The 21,944-nt window shown below is 38.7% G+C and overlaps 1 protein-coding gene across 6 annotated transcripts in view; it reads right to left on the reverse strand.

Annotated features, from left to right (window-relative positions):
• Positions 1 to 21,944, reverse strand: part of LOC109415966 (high affinity cGMP-specific 3',5'-cyclic phosphodiesterase 9A) — a 680,025-nt gene that overhangs the window by 567,773 nt on the left and 90,308 nt on the right. For all 6 annotated transcript variants that reach the window (XM_062856633.1, XM_062856639.1, XM_062856630.1 and 3 more), the window contains one exon: positions 12,419 to 12,472. The gene's annotated coding sequence lies outside the window, so the exon portion shown is untranslated. The remainder of the gene's footprint in view (positions 1 to 12,418; positions 12,473 to 21,944) is intronic.

Below are 21,944 nucleotides of genomic sequence, written 5' to 3' on the forward strand. Positions count from 1 at the left end.
AAAAAAACTTTATCTTAGGCAAATAAATTTTGAACAATAAGAAAACAATACAATATTCAACATTTTCTATTAAAAATAAACACCAATGAAACAAAAACTTAAATTCAAAAAAATCTTATAATGTCCAGTCCATACATTTCTTGTAACGAATTTCACAATGTTTATAAGATAAATTCACAAATGTTACATTTTCACGGCATGTTCGACATTATTCTCTGAAAATTTGTTATATTATGCTCATAATAATAGTATACAACGAGCTCACCGATCCCTACGCATCCTATCTAAAGCCTTATCGTTGACTGAATGCGAGTGTTAGAAGAGAATTTCCAATTATTGACTACGCTGAGTCCCGATTCTCACATCTATCCTGTGATGAGAAAAACGCAAATGATCAATGTCACCCCATTTGACAACGGTGCTGCTATTTGTTGTGTTTGTGTAGCGGAGGGCAAGCTAACCGCAACTCGCACCATTGCTGAGCAGATGGGAAACACAGACTACAGGGGGAGGGGAGCACGCTCCAATGCATTCACTGTGATGATAAAGACGTGGGAGTCACCCACACTGCTTGCCACCACTCGCCCTCCGTTTATCAGGCGTATTGACCTTAGTCGAAAAGTTACTAAATTCCTTCCACCACCGATGCGACGAATAATTGACAAAGCGCGCAATAGGTAATGGAGTTGCCGGTGGTGCAGTGCTTTTATTTGTGCGGAACTAATCTCGAAGTGTTCGTAATGGGTCGTCGGATTGGCGATCGTCGGAAGCGAATGTGGTTTTTTGGTGATTTGAGAGAGAAGAATCAGGGTGATCTCAGAAGTGAAGAAAATAATCAGATCCTGGATTGGACGCGAATCCATCGAATCATGCAATGGGATTCCGTCGAATCTCTGAACGGTATTCTCTCGAATACCTGAACGAGGTTGGACGTCGAATCCCTGGGCGGGATTCCGTCGGGAACGGGACGCTATTCCGTCGAATATTTCACAAGATTTCTTTGAATTCCTTAATAAGCGTTCGTCAATTCCCTGAAATAGGAGTTGCGAGACGGAACTCCGAATTATCCCTGAACGGAAGTCCGTCGAATACCTAGGCGGGATTCTGTTCAACCTCTGGACAGGGTTCGGCCAAATTTTTTACCGTCAAATCCCTGAACGGAAGTCCCTCGAATCTCTGGACGTTCCGTCAAATTTCTAGAACTTCGAATTCCCAAGCGGGATTCCATTGTATCCCTGAACTGAATCCGTCGTGTTCCTGAATAGAAGTCCGATGAAGCCGTAGAAGGGATTTCATCGAATCTCTAGAAAGGATTCCGTCGAATCACTGGACGGGATTCCGTCGAATCCCTGAACAGAGTTTCGGCGAATCGCTGGATGAAATTCCTTTGAATTCCTGGACGGGATTCCTTCAAATCCCTAGATGGGCTTCGTTTATCTCTCAACGGAAGTCCGTCGGAGGTTCCTTTAAATTCTTGGACCGTCGAATCCGCGGTCGGGATTTCGTTGAATCTCTGGACATAATCCGAGGAATCCCTGACTGGAAGTACGTAGAATCCCTAGATTCCGTTGAATCCCTGGACGGGGTTCCGTCAAATTTCTGGGCCGTCGTATCCCCGGGCGGGGTTCCGTGGAATCTCTGGTCAGAATCTGTGGAATCCCTGAATGGAAGTCCGTGGAATCCCTTAACAGGATTTCATCGAATCGCTGAACGGGATACCGTCGAATTTCTAGACGGAATTACGTGGAATCTCTGGACGAGATTCCATTGAAATTTAGGACGGGATTCCGTCAAATCCCTGAATGGGAGAACGGGATTCCGCTAAATCCCTGGACGTGATTCCTGTGAATCACGTACTTCAAATTCCAGTTGACCAGCCGGAACGTGATTTCGCACTTGTGGAAGATTCAAGTTTTAGATTCTGCCCTTATCGGCTAACGAACCTTTCAACCCAGAACCAAAACCGACGACTCACCAAAACACTTTGCCACCCTACCGCTTAGAACTTTTCACCATCGTCGTCACGCTGAATGTTGTCCCTAATGGCGGGTGGGAAAGTTTGGCCAGTGAAATAACTTTTTCCCATCGAAATGACCTTATTGTAGAAGTAGTAGTAGTAGCAGCAGGCAGCAGCATCAATGGAAAAAGCTCACTTGCAATTCCGTGGAGTGCAGCGCTATCGCTGCAACAGCACAGAACATCTTTTCCGCCATGTGACCTCGTCGAATTAGGTTTCGGTTTCTCCGGTTTCAGTTGCCGTCGTTTGTGTCGTCGTCGTCGTCGTCGTCATCGTCGTAGTTTCGGTTCGTACCCAAGTGGAATAAAATATGAAAAGTCAAATTCGTGGAGAAGCTGGCGGAAACAAGAGTTTGAAGTAAAAAAAAAACTGCATCAACTTTCTCTGAGCAGAACAGGGATATTTTCATGGCGAAATTGTGCTGCAAGTGAATGGAAATGAGATTGCACTTGGGGGTTTTCGGGCACTTACAGTTGACACGGATAGCGCAATTATGGCACTGGGAATCAGATATTGTGTACTTGAGAAGTGATTTCTCGTTATTATTTTACAGATGAATTTAAAAAATATGTGTGCCGGGAGTTTGTTGCCCGATCCTAAACGTGAATAGTGTTGACATATGCGCGGCTAGATTCGGAAGATTCCTAGCCATGAGTTTGTTGTTTGGGGCAAAAAGTAAATGATGCATCATATTTAATGTATGCGTGTGCGAGTGTGTGTACAGTTCGGTCCACAGAGTTAACAACCAGTCCAAATGCCTGTGTTCAAACTCCCCGTGCTTAGAATTTGTAAGAACTTTGTAAACAAATGAGGACCAAGCGGATAGTTCCTGAATCAAGCAACCGTTTAGCGGCAAGCCCACGATTTTGATAAAAGGCTGCAAACTCTAGATAGACGTGAATAAATTTGGGAGGACAGCCATTTCTCATCAAGGGTTTCTCTAGGAATTCCGTCGAGCGATTCTTACCTCTTGGAATGTCTTCCAGGATTTCTCGATGAATCCTTCCTTTTCACGATGTTTTTCTCAGTATTCAATCTTAAATTGCTCGCGAAGGTGCTTCCAGATATCTACCGGCATTTTTCCGAGATTCCAGCTATTTTTTCGTAAATCTTCCCTGAGAACCTTTTAAAATTTCCGAATTCCGACCGAATTCGCAATAATGTTTCCAGATTTATAAACAGGTTTTTCCATAGATTTCCCGAGTAGTTCCTATTGCATTTTCCACAAGAAATTTTCATGAGATTTATTCCAAAGTTCTCCACAAGATTTCTACAGGATTTTCTCCCAGGATATTTCTTCAATGTTTTCGCAGGATTTCTCCCAGTGTTTCTCCTAGAATTCCTGTTGATTTTTTGCACAGCAATTCATTCTAATATTTCTTCCAGGATTTTCCCAGAGATTTTCGAAAACAATTAAAATTTAGTCGCGGTTCTCATTTTCTTGTAAAATACTTGCTTTGACATTGACATCCATATTGGAAGGATTTTCTAAAGGTACAGTTTGTTTCTATGCAACAAAAACAACTGAAGCACGCTAAACGCATTGAAATTTTTCAAACAGTTGAAAAGTTATCGGGCCCAAAATTTTAAATTTTGAGAAAAAAAAAGAAAAGAATGTATAAAATCTTTGAAAAACTCCTATTTTGCGTGATTTTGAAAATATAATTTTTGTTCTACAAAATTTAAAAAAAAATGAAAATCAGATGAAAACTGAGAAAGTTTTGGCAGTATAATAAAAGCCTCTATTAAATACTGGAAAATTCAACTTTTAGGTGATTGCGCCACCTCCAATACTGGAAAAACTCGTAATAAGAAGGCTCGAAATGTTGCTAATTGACAAATTGAGAGATGAAATTTGTGAAAAAAATCGCATTCTGGTGGGATTCGAACCCACGACTCCGTATTCGCTAGATCGGCACATTAACCAACTGAGCTACAGAACAGGTAATAATTCTGCGGAATAGGAAGCCAATCTTACTCCGAAGCCACACCGTGAACACTCATCTTTCGCAAACCCATCTCTCTTTCGGCTTAGCTGCCAATTCACAACACACTTTGCGATGTATCATGGCTAGACGTGTGCGCCGCCGCGCCGCACCGCCGTCGCCGACGATTTTTCCACGCCGCCGCCGCCAGTTAAATTGACCCGGCGCGCCGCTGTTCATATTTTTTCACGCCGCCGAACAAAATTCCCCACGCCGATGTGAAAACGGCAAATATTTTTTTTTTTTTTTATTAACGAGATTTTTAGCCCTGGGCTAGTTCATCTCGGGACCCACGCTTCACTTCCCTTCCGAAGGAAGAACTCACATTTTGTGAGTATGTCGGGAGTGGGATTCGATCCCAGGTCCTCGGCGTGTTAGTCAAGTGTTCTAACCATCACACCAGGTCCGCTCCACTACCTGTTTAAACCGGATAGCAATAAAAGTGGTAATTTTTTGCGACTTCATTTAATGATTTATTACAGCAATACTTTGAAGATCCTCACTTATTCTTTTGCAAGTACTTTTTCGTAAACCATAACGGATTATCAATAAAATTTTTGGCGGTTTTCTTATTAGGTCCACAAACAAATTCTCCTACATATTATTTGCATATCTGGAAGATTTTCATGGCAATTTACGAATGACATTCTTGGATGGATATATTCCATGAACTGTTCAGAAGTTCCTATACACAGCCAAATAAACTTAAGATTGCCATAAGGCTCAACTTATGACAGGGCTTTTAAACAATTCATAATGATTCGAATGAATTTCATAAGATCGGTCTCTGATAGCTGGCTTTTATATATGTTTAACAACATGGTTTTCTCAACCGTCAGTAACCGTGTGGATAAAAAACGAGCTCAGTGACCCCGACGCGAATCCAGTCTGCATCATTTTAAGATTTTTTTCATAAGTCTATCTTATGGAATTTGTCATAACCAGCACGACCAATTTTCATAAGGTATTCTTATGGCATCCATAAGGTATTTCGATGAATTTCGTAAGTTTTTTTTTCGCTGAGTGTAGGGGACCCTCCAGATATTTCAAGAATTCTTAATCCATCAGGACACGTGCCGTTGTAAAAAGTACAACACTACCAAAAAAACTTGCTCGTCGTATATAGCGCGAGCGCTGCGTAGTTTCAGCTGCTTGGTGGCGCGAGAAATCGCCAAAGGAAATTTCGAAAACAATATGCTTCTTTTTTAAGGAATCTCTGCCTGGAAAACTGGAGAATGCTGTGCAGTAATTCCAAGAAGAATTTCTTGAGATATTCCTGGAGAAACATCAAGAAATATATCCTGAAGTGATTTCTAAAGGAACCCCTGAAAGAATCTCTGAAGAGATTTTTTAAAAGCGTGACCGAAAACAAAAATTCTGAAAGAATCCCTGAAACAAGGTTTCTATGAATCTCTAGAGAAGTTTACGTTCCCAGCCGTATAGGAATATCTTCTCGGAAGCCCCCTAAACGAACTTCCAGAAGAATCTATTGAGCATTTTCTGGAGTAATTCCAGAAGAAACGCCTGAAACAATCTCTGGAGGAGTTCCTGAAAAGAACCATAACAGAACTCCAACAACAATTGGTCTAAAATGAGTATAAGAAAAGAATTTCCTTGGAAGTTGTGAATTCATATCTTGTGGAATCCTTAATAAAGTTCCCGTCAAATGTCCTCAAGGATTCTCTCTAAACAGTTGTGCTGAAGCCTTTGCTGCATTACAAACGTGTTAAAAATAAAAGTAGAGTTGGATTGTAGTTTTAGTTTATATAAAATATGTATGCTTGGTCGACCTGAATGACTCACTTGAGTTAAAAGGTCGTTAATAAAACAAACTACAACAACAACAATTCTCTCTAAACTGTAGAGCATAATTCTATGTGAATTGAAATGTGAAATGAAAATCTATTTAAACCTCTGATTTACATACGTTTAACCCTTTATTACAAAATAGATGAAAATTGTACTTTAGTTACAGAAAACCTTAGTACATAAACGGAGATCGCAGCAGTCTGTGAGCGCGCGCGGACGCCATAATTTTTTTGGTTGTCATTTTTGCATCCTTCGATTTTTAAACTCGGTCGGTGGATTTCAAACTTACATTTGAAGAATTAAACAGTGATTTAGTGAATTAAAGTAGCGTAACATGTATTCGCAGGATCTAAACGGAGTTTTAAAACAGCTGGCAAAACATCGGTCTCAGGCGGTTAAAAAAAGCTTTGAAATTCAATGAAACGGTTTGAAAAAAAAAGCTTTGAAATCTTTGAAATCCGTTCCAAAGAGGACCAAAATTATTGCCACCTGTCATGGAAACCGATGGTGAATCGTTCGTGCAAGTGTTTTGTCTTGTAAAGATATTTTTTTTACGATGAAAAGTGGTCACTTTATTATGGTGTTGGAGCCCAATGCAGAACTTGATTACGAGTTCCGCCGTTCGTCGGCTTATCTTTCGCGTCGGCAGTTGGTGTTTTCCTGTCCGGCTTTGCATATGATGAATGCAATGAAAAATGGAACGAGGGCTAATGAAAGGTTAATCGATTGTAAAGGAAACACTGTTTGAAGAGTTGTTACACTGAAACGTTCCGGAACCTGGCATGTGTGCCGAAGATGACGTTGTTAGTGTGTGGCTGTAACATTATCATATGAAGAAAACCAGTTTGGCAGATCAGACAGAGAGGGCATCCGTTTCTGTTCCTGGCGAATGACACACTCAAAGTGATTAATTTGGTGAGTTCGTTCTGATTTGTATTGAATAGTTGTGCATATCACCATGCCGATTTATTATGCGCATTCCTTTTGAGATATTTGCTATATTATATACATTTTTTATGTTTGTGTTTGGGGAAGGGATCACTCTACCTTTTTTTCTCGTTTCAGAGGGCGAGTAATGGCGCCTAAGCCTAGGCTTTCGAGCCTGGACATGAGTATTAAATTCCTATGTCCCATCCCAGGAAAATCATCAATGGAGTGACATTAACCTTCTTAGCAAAGTCACTCCCAACGTATTTACCCAACGTATTTACTACATTTATACTTACTGTGCTGAACGGTTGGTACGAGATGTCCCCGTTCTATAGCAATTTTTTTTTTTTATTCTTAATCACTTAACCTAATTTACAGCTCTTTTGTCCACTTGGGCACTACGTGAGCGATTCCAATTGGACGCTGCACTTACACTTTTGTACAGCGCCTACATGTATTCTATTCTAATTCAACTATATCGAACTGGTGCCTTGTGCTGCTTCAACTTTTCTACCCTGTCCACGGTAGAATGATGAGCACGATGGTTGGCTGCTGTTCCTTTTCCAGTCCAATTGGGGGTCGTCCATTATGAGTTGCGGTTCGCCGATATCCAAATTCCGGGTCCGTTAGAGCTATATGCTCCGAAGAGGGTCAGGTGCCAGCTGCTCTCGGGGGGAAGAGCAACTGACGAAAAATTGCAAGTGCCGGGGCTGGGTTCGAACCCATGACCATCCGCTTATGAAGCGAACGTGTGGACCACTGCGCCACGGGCCCCGACATCGTTCTATAGCAATATCCTCAACAAAACGCTGCACAGTAGGCCTGGCCGCTTCAATTCTTGTACTGCATCTCCGATGTGCTGCAAGTATTGATAATGACAAGAAAAATGATAGAAGTAGTCGATTCTATCATTTTCCAGGATTCTTTCAATGAATGGCTGTGTATGTGTAGACTAGACTAGACTAGACTAGAAAACCTTAGTACATAAACATAATTATTCTCTTCTGAAGTTTTGTTTTGACTAGAAGTAGCATTTCACTAAAAAAAAAAAAAAATAAGGCCACGCCGATTACGCCGCCGCCGCCGCCGCCGAATAGGGCGTACGGCGTGGCGCCGGCGTCGCCGCCGCCGCTGCCTTAAATTACTATATGCGCCGCCGCCGATGAAAACTGCTTCGGCGCACACGTCTAATCATGGCACCTTAAGAATTCCATCGAGGAATCTTCAAAGAAACCCTGTCCAAATTAATAATGGAACAATCTCTTAAAGAAACTCTAAAGCAGTTTGTAGATGAATCCTTGGAAGAATATCCAAAAATGGTCAGAAAACTCCCCAAAAAAATCTCTGGAGGATTTCCCAAACGAAATAGCTAGAACAGTTGCCAAGAAAATCCCTTGAGGAATCTCTGAAGGAATCTCTTAAGTATTCTAAAGCAACAATCTGTGAAGGAAACCCCAATTACCAAAAAATCTTGGAGGAGTCCCTGAAGACATGTCTGAAATTTGTGAAGCAGTCCCTGAATGCATCTCTCGATTTCTTGGAGAATTTCGTAAAGGGATTCCTAAGTGTAGAATTAGCATTTAAGATAAAATACACGTTAATAAAAAAAATAAACAAATAAAGGGATTCCTGGATAATTCAATCCCATAATAATTTACTGAAGGATTTCCAGAGTCCATAAGAGGATTATCTGAACAGATTCCTCTAGAGAAATCTCTCTAGGAAGCCCTAAAATATATCCTAAAGATTTTCCAAAAATAACCTGGAACATTCCCTGGAGGATTTCCTAAACGAATTTCTGAAGAAATCTTATAGCAAATCCCTGAAAGATTCTCTAAATCAATCGCCAAAGGATTTCTTGAAGAAATTTCTGGAAGAGTTCTTATGAATCTCCCCGTGAAGAAATCCCTGATGGATATCCTGATGTAAAGGGTTATTCAATGAATATCCTCATGGGTTCTTTGATTGATTTCCTGAAAGAATCCTGAATCCTGATGAGTTTGCAGAAGAATAGCCGAATAAGTTTCTGAAGAATTCCCTCATGGATTCTCTGATGGGTTTCTTGAAGGAGTCTTACCATCCCACCAGATCGACTCTCACTTCTGAAGAGATTCCACTCCTACATTTTCTGATTAAAAACTGGAAGAATCTCTGTAGGATTGCTTGAATGACTTATCCGATGGATCCCGCAATATGGATTTCCTAAAGTAATCCTTAATCCCTGAAGAGTTTCCTAAAACAAACCTGGAAGAATCTCTGAAGATTCGCTGAAGGACTCCCTTGAAAATTTCCTGAAGAATTTCTTGTCTTGCGCCTTGAACCTAGGAGTTCAAAAGAGAATTTTCAGGAGTTTTTATCGCAAAATTCAAAAGATTCCTTGAAGGACTTTCTGAACGATTCCCTGTAAATTTTATTGAAGGAATCTTGAGTCCGTAAAGAATTTTCTGAAGGAATCAATTTTCTAACGTTTCCGCAGCGGGATGTCCTGAAGAATTTCCTATAAATTCTATGAAAAGATTCTGAATCCCTTAAATATTCCCTGAAGGACTTCTTGAAAGAATCGCCTAAGGATTCCCTGGAAATCTTCCTGATTGGTTCCTTTAAAGCACGGGTTCCCAACCGGTGGTCCGCGGCCCCCTGGGGGGCCGTGCAGCTAGTCCAGGGGGCCGCGATGTTACCAAAAAATGTTAAATTTTTATTCTATTTTGTGCATATTATACCAATTTTTAATTTTCAAAAATCACAGTATGAGGAACAAAATTTCAGTATAAAACGGCTTCAGAAGAAAAAAATTTTCGGCTGCGCCGCTAGTTCCAGCTACGACTTAAATTTAATGTTCATGACATCAGTGTTTACGAAATGTGAGTGTTAAATAAAAAAAAACCTATCATTGATCGTCGATAATCCCTCCCACAGTAAATTTCTGGCTATGTCATTGTACCCAATTCATATTTTCTCCAAAAATTTTTATTGGGCCCCAGATGTTTTGACAATTCTTAAAGGGGGTCGCCACCTGAAAAAGGTTGGGAACCCCTGCTTTAAGGAATCCAGCGATAATTTCCTGAATAACTCCCTGAATAATTTACTGAATCCTTGCCTGAAGGATTTCCTGAAGTTTCCCCAAAAGAATGGCCACAGAAATCGTCAAGAGCATAACATCCCAAACTTCGTTTTAGGACTCATTTGACATTTGAAATGGCCTATAAATAGAAGTCCATAAATAAACAGAATTTTACCATTTGGCTCATACATGTAATGCAAGCCATGGGAGACAAATTTTCAGAGCATCGGGGATATCTGAGGTCACTTATTATATCAAATGGCTTCCTGGATCATCCAAACTATCCTATATATTAAGTATCACATGATTCAATCAATCTTCTATGACTACCGAGACGCACTATACTAAGTTAGAAAGTATCCCGATGCATTTTAACAACTGTAGATAAAATGGCCTTAACTCCAGAATGATTTGGATGTTCAAAATGACATGCATTCAATATAATATATTAAAGTATACAACCAGATCTCCAGAGCGTTTTAAGTATGCTGCCTAGAAAACCATCAGGACATGACTACTGACATCTCCGGAGGGGTCATATATGACCCCAATATAGAAACGGCTGTGTAAATTTACACATTGAATAAAATAGAAAACTCTCTTCGGCAAAGTAGTTGCAAATTGAGTCCTCTACAAACCCGAGATGAACTAGCCTAGGGTTATAAATCTCGTTAATACAGACAAAAAAATAGTCCTCTATTGAGGAAAAATGGGAATATTTGTATTTGAGACGCCACTGGCAACCTAGAACATCCTGAACACCATAAAGTTTGGAGAAACGAACTAATTGACATACCAGTTGTTCTAAAAGCTGAACTTGGATATGGGTTGCGTTCATATGTATACATTTAACCTTCGTCAAGAATATCAGAAAGTTTTTTTTTTTAAATTTTGGGATGATCTAGGTATTCCAAACTGTCCTTCAAATCTACAAGAATAGCTTTATGTGTTTCCGCCATAAATAATAGCATTACATAATCTACTGGGATCCGTGGAAGCTCTTGAAATCTACAATGCTATTTAAAGATACTATAGGTATATTCTAGATCAGCCAAACTAGCTTGGAGTTCAGAACTTCAGATCTACACTCGTAACAGTAGTCATATCTGTTATTCTGAGTAACGCTGCATAATCAAATGCGGTTACTGGGCCAATCTGAAGTTTACTTGGTATTATTATAAACCTTTGGGACATTCAGGGTTGTCCAAACTGTCCTATCATGAAGTCCTTCAAATCTACTAGACTAACTTTTGGTGTTCTCGTCATAAATAATAGCATTGCATAATCTGCTGGGATTCGTAAAGCTCTTGAAATCTCAAATATCATTTTTAAAAGACGCGGACACCGTCTTCAGCCAGAGGCTGCACAGACTGAATGAAACTTAAACACTAGACAAGGGACACACGGAGCATGCACCAGTGGATACGGAGAAGAAACTATTCTCACGAAAAGTTTCATCGCCCGGAGCGGGAATCGAACCCTCACCCCATAGCATGGTGCGATTAGAAGCTTGGTGACCCTAACCGCACGGCTACGAGGCTCCACTGAGACACTATAGGGATATTCCAGGTCAGCCAAACTATCTTGGAGTTCCGAACTTCAGGTCTACACTCGTAACAGTAGCCATATCTAGTAAACTGAGAAACGTTGCATAATCAATCGCGGTTACTGGACCAACCTGAAGTCTACTATGTATTATTATTAACCTTTGGACATTACGAGTCGTCCAAACTGTCCTGAAGTTTAACTCTTGATAATAATAGTAGTTATTCTCACAGTAAACTCTACCATTACACATCCAACTGTAATCTGTAATTCCCTTGGCATTTCATGAGCCATTCCAAGATAGTTTTGAAATATTCCAGATCAGCCAAACTACTTCGGATACCTGATACCTGATAAGTATAGTAGTATAATGACTGAAGTTACCGTTACACGTGTAGACTTTAGGATCTAAACTCAAAAACAGTTTGGATGACTTAGGATATCCAGAAAAAATATTCTGCACCAAAACCACAGAAAAACGTAGAAAGAACTCGGGGAAAAAAAAATGCGGCTTCCTAGGGTTAAGGGGGTTTTCAGTGGCATTTAAGGAAGTTCCAGAGAATTTTCAAGTGGTCCTAAAGGCGATACAGGGGCATGTTCGGGGGTTTCAGTGCTTTCTTTTTTTGTGGCATTCCAGGAAATTAAAAAGAGTTGCAGGAGCGTTTTCGGAGGTTTCACAGGTGCGGATTTTCAGCGGGTTTCAGAGACAAATTGAGGGATTCCGGAGAGTTTGAGAGGTTTTACTGCCGTTCTACGCCCAATTGTCCCATGTTATGTGGAAATCACATATAACATGGGACAATTAAGCGTAAAGCGGCAGTATGGTTTTTGAAAATGCATTTTGAACCACTGCTCTCAGGTGAGCTTAGGGAGATTTCAGACGCGTTTTAAAGCGTTTCATAAACGTTCCTGGCGGTTTCAGAAGGGATTCACGACGTTCCAGACTGATTACACTTGTAGATTCGAAAACCTATATTCAAGGAGGTCCTAAGAAATCCAGCAAACTTTTAAAGATCAATTTACAAATATGGCTAGAGTTAAAGAGCAAAAACTTGGCAAAAATAATGTTACCTTCAAGTTTCACTTCACTTAGTTGGAGCTCGCGAAATTCGTAGAATCAACAATCTGCAAATAAAAGAGAAAAGACAGACATTCAATAGAGAAACAAACAGATGAGTCCTATTATAGAGAGCAATTATATGACTAATTTTAGCATTTTCTGCATAAATGGTCCAATCGGGCAAAAACTGCCAGAGACTGGACAAAACAGTCAGTACTGATGGTGGTGGTGGTGAAACAGACGCATAGCAACCGTTCGTCTGCTCAAAAATTAAAGACGACAAGCAAGCAAAATGGAAAAGTATTTTCCCAGTTTTTTCACTGAAAACGACCGCGAGACGATGACGTTGTTGGTTGGCAACGAAAATAAGGACGACACCAACGACGGCCCGTTCACTATATAAATACCATCCCATTTTTCCTATTTGTTTCAAATATCCTTCCCATTAACCAGCAACGTCGTCGCAGTTGCAGTGAAGGTGGTCGTCTCGACGACCATCATCAGCCAGAAGAAGAGCCGTTCCATTTTTCCAGCGAGAGTCAACAGGTAAACAGCTGTGTGCAGAAATCGCGCGATCTCGGCTGCCTGCCATACCGTATACCTACCTAAAAAATGGGAAATGGGAAAACCGACCCAAGCCAGAGACTCTCGTCGTCGTCGTCGGTCGAAGGGAAAGCATTAACGATAATTGTACGACCTCGAACGAAATGGGATTTGTTTTGCTGGAGCTTCGGCGGTGGGGTCCATGGTGGAATGTCCGGAGGGATAGGATGGGATACTGAAGAGAAGTTTAATAGATCACTACGTATATTTAAGATGCTAGGATTGGGGAACAAAAGGTCGATGCACTCTGGAACATCTAATGGATGGGGGCTGGAAGGTTTACTCAAGATTGGAAACGGTGAACAATTGCACTTTTAAAATAGTTGGTTTAGAATGAATGTGGATAGGGACTATCTAACCATTCTCAATGTGCACAATTCACGCTTTAAAAGGGTCAATACAAATTTAATCTAAATCCAATCCAATCCAAATCCAAATCCAAAATCAAATCCAAATCTAATCCAAATCCAAATCCAAAGCAAAATTCAAATTCAATCCAAATCCAATCTAAATCCAATCTAGATCTAATCCAAATCCAAATCGAATCTAAATCCATTCCAAATCCAATCCACATCCAAACCAAAACCAATCCAAATCCAATCCAAACCACTCCAAATCCAAAATTAAATCCAAATTCAATCCAAATCCAATCTAAATCCAATCTAAATCCAATCTAAATCAAATCTAAATCCAATCTAAATCCAATTCAAATCCAATCTAAATCCAATCCAAATCCAATCCAAATCGAATCTAAATCCATTCCAAATCCAATCCACATCCAATCCAAATCCAAATCCGAAACAAAATCCAAATTCAATCCAAATCCAATACAAATCCAAATCCGAAACATAATCCAAATTCAACCCAAATCCAATCTAAATCCAATACAAATCCAATCCGAATCCAATCCAAATCGAATCCAAATCGAATCTAAATCCATTCCAAATGTAATCCAAATTCAAATCCGAAACAAAATCCAAATCCAATACAAATCGAATCTAAATTAAATCTAAATCCATTCCAAATCCGAATCCAAAACAAAATCCAAATCCAATCCAAATTCAATCTAAATCCAATATAAATCTAATCCAAATCCAACCCAAATCTAATCTAAATTCATTCCATATCCAATGCCACATCCAATCCAAAACCAATCCAAATCCAATCCAAATCCAAATACGAAACAAAATCCAATCCAAATCCAATCTTAATCCAATCCAAATCCGATCCAAATCCAATCAAAATCCAATCTTAATCCATTCCAAAACCAAATCCAAATCCAATCTAAATCCCATCCAAATCCAATTCAAATCAAAATCCTAAACAAAATCCAAATTCAATCCAAATCCAATCTAAATCCAATACAGATCCAATCCAAATCCAAATCGAATCTAAATCCATTCCAAATCCAATCCACATCCAAACCAAAACCAATCCAAATCCAAAATAAAATCCAAATTCAATCCAAATCCAATCTAAATCCAATCTAAATCCAATCTAAATCCAATCTAAATCCAATCCAAATCCAATCTAAATCCAATCCAAATCCAATCTAAATCCATTCCAAATCCAATCCACATCCAATCCAAATCCAAATCCGAAACAAAATCCAAATTCAATCCAAATCCAATCCAAATCCAATACAAATCCAAATCCGAAACATAATCCAAATTCAACCCAAATCCAATCTAAATCCAATACAAATCCAATCCAAATCGAATCCAAATCGAATCTAAATCCATTCCAAATCCAATCCAAATCCAAATCCGAAACAAAATCCAAATCCAATCCAAATCCAATACAAATCGAATCTAAATTCAATCTAAATCCATTCCAAATCCAAAACAAAATCCAAATCCAATCCAAATTCAATCTAAATCCGATATAAATCCAATCCAAATCCAATCCCAATCCAATCCAAATCCAATCCAAATCTAATCTAAATTCATTCCAAATCCAATGCCACATCCAATCCAAATCCAATCCAAATCCAAATACGAAACAAAATCCAAATCCAATCTAAATCCAATCCAAATCGAATCCAAATCCAATCTAAATCCATTCCAAAACCAAATCCAAATCCAATCTAAATCCCATCCAAATCCAATCCAAATCCAAATCCTAAACAATATCCAAATTCAATCCAAATCCAATCTCAATCCAATCTAGATCCAATCCAAATCCAAATCAAATCTAAATCTATTCCAAATCCAATCTACATCCAAACCAAAACCAATCCAAGTCCAATCCAAACCACTCCAAATCCAAAATAAAATCCAAATTCAATCCAAATCCAATCCAAATCCAATCTAAATCCAATCCAAATCCAATCTAAATCCATTCCAAATCCAATCCAAATCGAATCTAAATCCATTCCAAATCCAATCCACATCCAATCCAAATCCAAATCCGAAACAAAATCCAAATCCAATACAAATCCAATCCAAATCCAATACAAATCCAAATCCGAAACATAATCCAAATTCAAGCCAAATCCAATCTAAATCCAATACAAATCCAATCCAAATCCAATCCAAATCGAATCCAAATCGAATCTTAATCCATTCCAAATCCAATCCAAATCCAAATCCAAAACAAAATCCAAATCCAATACAAATCCAATCTAAATGTAATCTAAATCCATTCCAAATCCAAATCCAAAGCAAAATCCAAATCCAATCTAAATTCAATCTAAATCCAATACAAATCCAATCCAAATCCAATCCCAATCCAATCCAAATCCAATCCAAATCTAATCTAAATTCATTCCAAATCCAATGCCACATCCAATCCAAAACCAATCCAAATCCAAATACGAAACAAAATCCAAATCCAATCCAAATCGAATCCAAATCGAATCCAAATCCAATCTAAATCCATTCCAAAACCAAATCCAAATCCAATCTAAATCCCATCCAAATCCAATCCAAATCCAAATCCTAAACAAAATCCAAATTCAATCCAAATCCAATCTTAATCCAATCTAGATCCAATCCAAATCCAAATCGAATCTAAATCCATTCCAAATCCAATTCCACATCCAATCCAAAACCAATCCAAAACCAATCCAAATCTAATCCAAATCCAAATACGAAACAAAATCCAAATCCAATCCAAATCCAATACAAATCGAATCCAAATCGAATCCAAATCCAATCTAAATCCAATCCAAATCCAATCCATATCCAATCCAAATCCAATCCAAATCCAATCCAAATCCAATCCAAATTCAAATCAAAAACAAACCCAATTCCAATGCAAGGTAGACAACGTACTTTCTTTGTAAAAAAAAAACAGTAGAAGTCAAATAAAACTAAATCAAAACTAGAAGAAGTATGGAAAGGACAAAGCAGATGACAAAAACAAGTCATCGAACAACTTCGTCAGTTACCAAGAAGCTAAAATAAGTAGTGCGTTCGACAATTTCAGTCACTGAACTTAGTCTTTTCACGTCCCATTAGGCAATCCCATCCTTTTAGCACCAGTTGCTACCAGTAGTCGTGCTGGCGGAGGATGGGAGCTATCCAACGTTCACTCACTCGACCAAGTCCATGGTCCTGCAATCCATGGTACAAATCTAATGGCCAACAACCGACAGAGAGAGATAGAGAGTGAAAAAAAATAAACGCAGTTAAACAACTCGCGCCAATTTTATTCACTTTCCCTCATTTTTATGGCGTCAATAGTATACAGCTATAATAGCGAAGTAACAACAACACAGTCGGTCGTCCATCGCGCGGGTCAGTCAATCGTACAACCATTATCATAATTACGACGAGTGTCTCTTTATGCAGATTAGTCAGTCAGTCAGTCAGGGGCAGGCAGGCCAGCAGGCTGGTTGGCAGTAGTGGTGGAGCAGCACGGATCGGCTATTTTTTTTTCTTTCCTGTTGTTTTTCTGTCATTGGCAACAGCAGCCAACAGAGTTTCATCATTGAGTAAAATGGTTCAAGCCGAGAGAAAATGCTGTTTAAGCATTAAAAGAGCCTTTTCCATTGCACGTGGTTATGAATACAATAGCAAAAAAGGGAAGGAATATTAGTGAGTCATTGATGCTCATATAGCCGAGGCGGTAAATGCACGAGTATTCACCATGACCATGTAGAGGGTGACGGGTTCGAATCCCGGTCGGTCCAGGAACTTTTCGTAAAGGAAATTTCCTTGACTTCCTTGGGCATAGAGTATCTTCGTGCCTGCCACACGATATACGCATGCAAAATGGTCATTGGCAGAGGAAGCTCTCAGTTAATAACTGTGGAAGTGCTCATAGAACACTAAGCTGAGAAGCAGGCTTTGTCCCAATGAGGACGTTACGCCCAGAAGAGAGAGTGATGCTGTTTAGAAATCGAACTCTCCATTGTACCTCCACAATGATCACTTGAACATGAGCCAAGATGGTCGTGCAATACATAGTTTTTGGTAATCATTCGTCGATCGATGTTACATCCTTGCGGTCTTCGAGAAAGGGGAGGAGTTTTAGTGGGGCAAAGAGCCAACTTATGTAACTCTGCATCTCCACAGTTGTCGCGGGAACGGGTTTTAATTAATCAAAAGAGATGGAAAGTTACATAACAAAGTCACCTTTGTAAGTGGAGAGATCAGTGTATCATGTCTGTATCTCCACAAGGATCTCAGGAAGAAAAGTCTGCTAGTCTGACTTCGGTAAGTCATTAATCTATAATAGCAAAGATCACTTTCTTCAAATACAAAAAATGCGACTATGACAGCTTTAGAAAATAGATAAATGTGTAAGTAATCACGACATTAAGCATTAAAGCCAACTTTAACTGAATTGAAATGGAATTAAAAAAAGAAGTAAGAGAAAACAATAAAAACTTCCAACAAGCATTTCTTTGTAAGAAATTAGCTTCCTGAATCATTGTACAATGTCGCTTTGTCGAAGATAAGCGATTCGATGGGTTAGAGACAGTCATAACTCCAAAGTGGTATGGTCCTGCAGGACATACAATCTGGGCGCATCGGATCCACCAGAGGGAGCGTACCCATCGAAAGCCATAGAAAACAAAATAAAACCATTACCCATAGTAGGTATGGAGATACAGATGTCACCGATGGGCTACTGTTGGCTTCTGGCTCACGCGACTCACGATCTTACAACGAGATAAAAAAATAAACTGTCACAACAACAACATCAGCACCAGAGCCACGAGATAACTGATGGTCGCTTGCCACACGACATGCCATGTTTCGATTGGAAAAGGCATGCTATTGTAGGCAGAGATAACAAATAATCAAGAGCTCGCTCACAACCAGCGAAGCTCACAACGATGACGACTGCAACTCGACGACGACCAATAATTAAATCAACACGCGCTCTCAAGTGCAAACAAACAAACTAGCGCGGCTGCAACAAGAGTGACGTTTGCACTATTAAAGTGGCTGACGTGTAGATGCCACTATCAATCATTATCAAGACAATATCGATGTTTTTCATATCGTTCCTAACTTCTTTGTTTACAACTTTGTCTTTGGTTTGGTTAAATTTGTTCAAAATTTGAATTTGAATTGCATTTGGATTGGATTTGGATTGGATTTCGATTAGATTTCAATAGGATTTGGATTGGATTCGGATTGGCTCCGGATTTGGATTGGATTTGGATTGGATTTGGATTGGATTTGGATTGGATTTAGATTGGATTTGGATTGGATTTGGATTGGATTTGGATTGGATTTGGATTGGATTTGGATTGGATTTGGATTGGATTTGGATTGGATTTGGATTGGATTTGGATTGGATTGGATTTGGATTGGATTTGGATTGGATTTGGATTGGATTTGGATTGGATTTGGATTGGATTTGGATTGGATTTGGATTGGATTTGGATTGGATTTGGATTGGATTTGGATTGGATTTGGATTGGATTTGGATTGGATTTGGATTGGATTTGGATTGGATTTGGATTGGATTTGGATTGGATTTGGATTGGATTTGGATTGGATTTGGATTGGATTTGGATTGGATTTGGATTGGATTTGGATTGGATTTGGATTGGATTTGGATTGGATTTGGATTGGATTTGGATTGGATTTGGATTGGATTTGGATTGGATATGGATTGGATTTGGATTGGACTTGGATTGGATTTGGATTGGATTTGGATTGGATTTGGATTGGATTTGGATTGGATTTGGATTGGATTTGGATTGGATTTGGATTGGATTTGGATTGGATTTGGATTGGATTTGGATTGGATTTGGATTGGATTTGGATTGGATTTGGATTGGATTTGGATTGGATTTGGATTGGATTTGGATTGGATTTGGATTGGATTTGGATTGGATTTGGATTGGATTTGGATTGGATTTGGATTGGATTTGGATTGGATTTGGATTGGATTTGGATTGGATTTGGATTGGATTTGGATTGGATTTGGATTGGATTTGGATTGGATTTGGATTGGATTTGGATTGGATTTGGATTGGATTTGGATTGGATTTGGATTGGATTTGGATTGGATTTGGATTGGATTTGGATTGGATTTGGATTGGATTTGGATTGGATTTGGATTGGATTTGGATTGGATTTGGATTGGATTTGGATTGGATTTGGATTGGATTTGGATTGGATTTGGATTGGATTTGGATTGGATATGGATTGGATTTGGATTGGACTTGGATTGGATTTGGATTGGATTTGGATTGGATTTGGATTGGATTTGGATTGGATTTGGATTGGATTTGGATTGGATTTGGATTGGATTTGGATTGGATTTGGATTGGATTTGGATTGGATTTGGATTGGATTTGGATTGGATTTGGATTGGATTTGGATTGGATTTGGAGTGGATTTGGATTGGATTTGGATTGGATTTGGATTGGATTTGGATTGGATTTGGATTGGATTTGGATTGGATTTGGATTGGATTTGGATTGGATTTGGATTGGTCCACTTCCTTCGTTTTAATTTTTTTTTTTTTTTTGTTTGTTTTACATTTTATTGTTCCAAAACATTACAGTTTTCTTTATTTACCCCTGATAATTATCCCTGATATACCCTGATATACCTGATATATATATATACCCCTGATAATATTATCATTAAATATTATAATATTTCTGCATAGTGAGCACCCAGTGTTGACATTTCTGAATATCTCTTTCATCAAAATGTTTATTGACTTTCGTTTCTTATTCTGTTTTTTCACATCTTTTACATTACTTACTCTTACTTGGGTCTGGATCAAACTGAATTAGAGTCTGCAAATTTTTTTTCGGTATTTGAACTCAACTATCTTTCATCATTTATTTGTATCTGCATCTTGTTCTTTCTGTTTCGTCTTCTTCTTAGCTTCATTTTCGTATTAGTCTGTTTTTCATAGGTCAACTTATATTGTTTGTACTTTTTATTACCATTTTTATTTTATTTTACATTTGAAAGAATCTTACATTTTACTTTTCTATTCTGCTAACCTATTCTTACTTTACCTTTTTTATTTTATTGACTGTTTGAAATTATTTCGTCAACAAGAGTTTTTATTTCTTTTTCATGATCTTTGATAAAATCAATAAAATAAAAAAAATAGTGTTTGTATCTGATTGTTTAACAGACATGACTAATCTCAACTTGATCCTTTAGTGAATTGCATGAAAAACATTGCAATGACTACCTGCTTAAACCAAATTGAAAATTCTATCCATGTTGAATGAACAGAAAATAGATCGAAAACCCACAAAGAATCTTCATCGAATTGATACATTAAAATCAGTGCGCAAACCGAATACCATCGGATTCGCCAGGAGAGATAGTCAGCAAAAAAATGAATTTTCACCCAATCGCTTCATTCTTCGACAAAATTAAAAACAGAAAACAATTTACCTTTTATGTTCCAGAGGCGCCATCCGATGGAATTATCTCCCAACATATTGCGAAAGTAAGAGCGAGAGAGAGGAAAAAAGCAGTACGTTCCTCTGGTCAGCTGCTGCTGAACCCAATGGAAACGAACACACCACGTGTAGCGGAAAAATAAGTGAAATACGGTATTTAATTACACGTAATTAAAAACCATCGATCCAGAGCGTTTCGTTTGTTGTAGGGTTTTTTTTTCTCTTTCAACTTTTTTTTTATTTTTTTTTTTTGCCACCCACAAACGGAAAACAGGAACCAGCAACAGCATCCACCGCCTTTATCACCACTGGTGCAAGGATGAGGCTTTGGGTTATTATGTTTTATTTTTTTTGTCTCACCGGAACATGGCAACCAGCGATGTGGAGATGGTTGAAATATGGTTGGATGAAGTGGGTTTTATTCATCTTGGTGGAAAATGCAGCTTGGCAACTGGTAAAACATTTATGGTAGCTTGTGTGACTGTTACTGTTCGAAATTCCAGTGGGTTTAATAAAGTTTTTGTAAAATAATATTAATCGAAAATGTTTGCAGAGATTTTTTTTTCTGTTTAAAAATGGTTTGTGTAAACAACATTTTTACCAGTAAAAACCCTAATTTATCCACATAGCGGTGATGACGCCTTTCTCGTGCCTTCGAAAACACATTTCAGCACAACTCAAGTGACAGTTGATGAATATCGCACTTACGTTTCTATACGTTTAACAGAAATGGCATCAGAGATCATATCGTTCATCTAGCTTGAGCCTTAAACTCTTAAAAAACAGCCGCAATCTTGAATTTTGAGCCGCCATTTTGGATTTAAATCCGGCAGCTTGGAAATTGTGGTCATTTTGTACTCCAGACTTCTTCCACATAACAAATACACCCATATTGAATGGTTTTAGAGCCCGAAACTCCATTAAACAGCCACCATATTGAATTTTGAGACGCCATCTTGGATATTTTGGTCGCCATCTTGGATATTCTATTTTTGTTTTATTTATTTTTATCTGTACAACGAGATTTTAAGCCCTAGGCTAGTTCATCTCGGGACCCACGCTTTACTTCCCTTCCGAAGGAAGAACTCACA

Source organism: Aedes albopictus, chromosome 3 (genome assembly GCF_035046485.1).
Source record: "Aedes albopictus strain Foshan chromosome 3, AalbF5, whole genome shotgun sequence".
Taxonomy (NCBI): Eukaryota; Metazoa; Arthropoda; class Insecta; order Diptera; family Culicidae; genus Aedes; species Aedes albopictus.